The sequence below is a fragment of the Arachis ipaensis genome, chromosome B07 (assembly GCF_000816755.2).
Source record: "Arachis ipaensis cultivar K30076 chromosome B07, Araip1.1, whole genome shotgun sequence".
Taxonomy (NCBI): Eukaryota; Viridiplantae; Streptophyta; class Magnoliopsida; order Fabales; family Fabaceae; genus Arachis; species Arachis ipaensis.
The window spans coordinates 46,268,704-46,273,646 of NC_029791.2; positions in this window are offsets into that span (position 1 = coordinate 46,268,704).

Consider the following 4,943-nt stretch of genomic DNA (forward strand, 5'->3'; position numbering starts at 1 on the left):
GCGCCCCTACGCCCCTACCTCAAAACGCAATTCCATAACCCAAACGCCTCATAAAGTCCTTTCCGCCTCAACCCGAACTGACGGCAACCAAGACCTCAGCTCCCAGCCACGTTCGCAATAACCATAGCAACACTAATCGCAACATACAATAATCAGGACTCGACCCCATGTTATTAAAACTCATATTCATTAACCGAACACAACAGAATACTAACGCGAGGCTTTTCGAAACATAATTTCTTACCAAACAGAGAACTCGGTGGCTGTTTCCGGTAACAGAGGCAACGAAGGCCAGGTGCGGCGACACCCAGTGACTCGTTCTCCCTCCACGCGACTCAGATTACCGCTGCAGCAACAAGCCGTGACTATGGTATTCTCGAAATTCAAAAGAAATAGAATCCATTAACAAGACCTTACCGGCAGAGTTTTCCGGCGACGGCAGCGGGGTCTCAAGTGACAGAAACGGCCAGAGGCTCCGGCGGTGATCCTGGAAGTCACAGAACCACTCCCGGCGGTCAGAAACATAGAGATGCAGCTCCCTTCTCCGGTCAGATCCAACGGCCGCAAAAGGATCAGCCCCAACTCGCGACACCATTTCCTCCTCTCTTCATGCTTGACGGCGGCAGATCTAGCAGGAAAGGGACCTTCGGCGCGGCGGAACGGCGGCGGTCAGTGGCGCGTCGGCGGCGACTAGACGCAGCTCCCCAGCTCGCGTTTCCTTCTCTCCCAGCATCGCCCAGTCTCGGCCATCCTCCTTCGGGTTCGGCAGAATGGACCCACGGCGGCGCTGTGCTTCCTCCACGATTGCGGGCCCGACGGTGGCACAGCAGTGAGGACGACAGAGCTGGCGGCGAGTCCCTTTCTGTGCGACGCTGACAGTGCGGCTTCTCCCTTCCTCAAAGCTTGTCTCGATCTCTCTCTTACTCGGACTAGATCGGCGGCTTCATGGTGGCGACGGCAAGGAGGCTCGCGACGGTGACAAGGACGCGTGGACTGCCGCGGCGGCGCGACGCGGTGAGGGCGACGGCGGCACTGTGAGCTCCCTTCCCTCTCCACGCCGATAAAAATCATAACTCGTCTCAAATTCAATAAATCAAAACTTGCCTTAATTATCTTTAATAAAATGATTTTCGAAATTAAGGCTATAAATAACTATATGATTTGAGACTTTATCATAATAAGACTTTTCAAAAGTTCTGGGTCTTACATCCTACCCACCTTATAAAAATTTTTGCCCTCGAAAATTGATACAAAACGAAAGAAATTTCGTAACAGTTCATCCTTAAACATTTTTAAGGAAGAAGCAAAAATATCTCAAAATATAATCATATATACGACTTTCAAATACTTTGATTGTCATAAGCATAAGGATGTAAAGGTAGGAGTGTGATTGCAAAGCAAACGTTACAAGGTAGGCTCAATGCAAAAGATAACATGGGTCAATAATGTGATAGTAGGGCAAAGCATCAAAGGCTATAAAACAGGATGGAGTTAAAACAATGTGCTCAATATTCGCACACTAATCTCATATCAACCTCAAGGTTTCAACTTTCCAACTCCATCAAGCACTTTACAATCCCATACTCGATCACAAGCCTTACAACCGCAAACCCGTTTGCAAGGAACAAAACGCCCACAACTCATAATGTTGCACACCTACCGCTTCAACTTCCATATACACACATCACGTCTTAAAGAACTAACGCATCGCGTTACTATGTCTACAAGTCGCACGTGATATCAAAACAATTCTCGAGTCTACTCAGAAGGATACCAGATTTAGAACGGAGAGACAATTGTCAAGGGTAATACTCAAAGATTTGAGAGAATGTATCCAATTCCAAATAAACAAGGACACTCAAGCAATGAAGTTTGCTAGACTCAATTCAATTGACAACTTCAAGATAATCCTTGGATCAAGGAAATTCAATAGGATCAATAGGAAGGAGAATCAGTGCATTAGTTTGAAACAAATTCAAGGTGAGTCAAAGAAGTATGAAGTTTATAGAGGAGAATCTCTCAAACCTAAGACAAAGCTCACAGAACTCAAGAGCATAATTGAAATACTTCCGAATACATTGTTCTTAAAAGAATCGAAAACCTGTAAAAATATCACTTCGCAGTCTGAAAGAGAAGTTAAACAACAAACATCCTTCAAGGGAGTAACAAAAGCATAAACGTGGCTTTACTTCAATATAATTTCATGTTGAAGTAGATTTTTTTTTTAGAGTTCCAAAAATAAATGCACACAACTTTGGCTAAGAGCTAAAATATTTCCTCAAATATTTTAGAAAAATAATTAGATGCACAACTTAACCAAAAGCAGTTCATAAAAACTCGAAAGTAATCAAATGCTTGTTCAAAATTCTCAAAATTTCATATTCAAACAAGCATGTATAATATTTATAGCAAGTACGAAAGAGGAAGTTAAACTCTTTTTAGAAAAGAAACTCCGAAGTAAAAATTTGCTTACAATTTGGTAAAGGAAATAAGTGGTGCGTTACAAACGAACAGGTTTCCACTAAACAAGGAAGCTTTTCAAAACATCATTTAAAACAGCGTATGCCAAATTTAAATTAACTTTGTCAAAATTGAACAATGGTTTCAATCTAAATCAAACAAAAAAAATAAATTCCGTTTAGTATTCTTCCAAAGGGAATTCAAAACTTCTTTAAAAAGTTCAAAACAAGACTCCAAAAGTGTTCTTGAAATCACCATCTTAGAAGAACATTCAAGAAGTTTAAGATGCACTAAAAAGGAGTTAAGCCTTGCAAGAAAGGATCTTAAATCAAAGTAGTTCAAACAAGAGCCACTAGGCATGAGTCATCAAACAAACTTTCAATTGATCCAAAAGAATACAAAAGTCATAGGAGAAGACAACTCAATCATTAGTAATTTCTCAAAGGTAAATCTTTAACTAAAAACTCTTGTAGAGAAAATGAGGGAATAAACAATGCACTAATTTGAAACGAATCAAACTGACTCACATACGGATGAGATTCACAAGAGAGGACAAACCAAGATCAATGGTAATTTCACAAGATGTAAAAGATTAGTTAAAAACATAATCACGTATGACATTCATAGAGGTGAAAAGCTTAAGAAGGAACGATTCCATTCATAAGAAGAAAGCTATGAATCCAACATTTTCAAAAGAACAACAATGGCATAAACCATATAGCATGCTAAATCAAACTCAATTCAAAATAAGTTAAGTAAAGCTTATCAAACGAAACTCAACCGAGACAAAAGTAGTAAATCCCTTCTTTTCAAAATTTTGAAAAATATCCAAATACATAATCAAATGAAGATGTGCATTGGAACTATAGTGAAATTACTAGAAAATCAATTTACTTTTAAAGTAAGTGCAGTTCCGTAAACCAGTAAAAGTACAGGCGATGTGTTAAGACAAGTAGTTGTTAAACTGTGTAAGAAATCTTCAAAGTTTCACATATAGATAAGTGTATATCTAATCAACAGCAACTTTATAAAAATCTCAAAATTGGCTTTAATTCACTGTCAAATAAGAGAAAAACTGAATCAACAATTTCTCAAAGAATGGACTCAAAATCAGGAGATAAAATGCACAGTGCATTAGGACCAGTTCAAAGCCATATCAAAGAATACAGGAATCAGGAAGAACTCGAACAGAGGAAGATAGATGCAACAAGGATTTTCAAACAAGCATATGCACTCAATATCAATGAAGAAGGCATATGAATAGAGGAATACAGTTGAAAATATCAAACTAGTTTTCAAGAGGATTAGCAAACAAGAACTTCAAGTTAGGACATGAAAGAACAGGTCGACTCGAATAGAATTTCAAGACACACAACTGAATAGCCTCGAGAAATAGTTTTTAACGTTCCCAAACCCGCGATTCGATTTACTCAAAACTCGTATATCATCTATGATAACCCATCAGTGCTTTCATGTACATAATTCACTAGTATTAAGCCGGCCAAACTTAATACCAAGAATTTCGCAATGCAAGACTAACAGCATTAATCAATAGACCGTCATGTGCATAAAGCTCTAATTCTCGTCATTCGACAAGACCTAATACATGACAAACGCTCAGAGTATGCAACTGAAGCATAGTCAGTCCATTCCTCAGGCTCTACAGGAAGAACTGCTCTGATACCATAATGTAACACCCTAACTACCAAAGCTCACACTTCCGGCTGCGCGCCTTTGATAGCTCGGACATTACGACGACTTTTGCATTATTTAATACTAAAATATGAGCCTGTTTAAAACTTTAAACCGCAATACCGCTCCCAAAGATACTTTCGTTCGATAACGTACATCCATAAATACCATTTAACTTACAACAACTCAAAAAGAGTACATCCACATATATACATAAATATATATAAATAATATTACAAACATTAACCAATACAATTCCTATCCCTCTTACAGAATATATATCAAGATAAAGGCGAGGGTACAATAAACCATAGCTAAAACAATACATAGCATCACAACAACAATTAAATAAGCTCTTCGTAACTTCTGCGCCCATATCCTGAAAGGGGAAAAATGTAAGGGGGGTGAGAACATCATCCTCGAAAGGGTTCTCAGTAGAGGGTTTTTAGGAATTACTGTAATAGGATACGTGAGTATAAACCGTACCAGTGATTAATAACCGTCTTATGCCTCCTTTTCAAAAACAACGGTTTACAATAAAAGTAAAGTCGGAAATCTTTTCTGAAAGAGGAACCATTCAATTCTCAAAAACTCAAAAGCCTTTCAAAACGGTTTATCTATGCGGAACCAAAATAGCCTTTCATAATTTTATTCCAAACCAGAAACACAAAACCAAAATCAACCATCGGTTCATCTCATTCCAACCACGGCCCTAGGCCCAAACAATCCAACCATCAACCAATCACCACAATCCAACAGAGTCCCAGTAGCAAACACAAAAAGGAAGATGC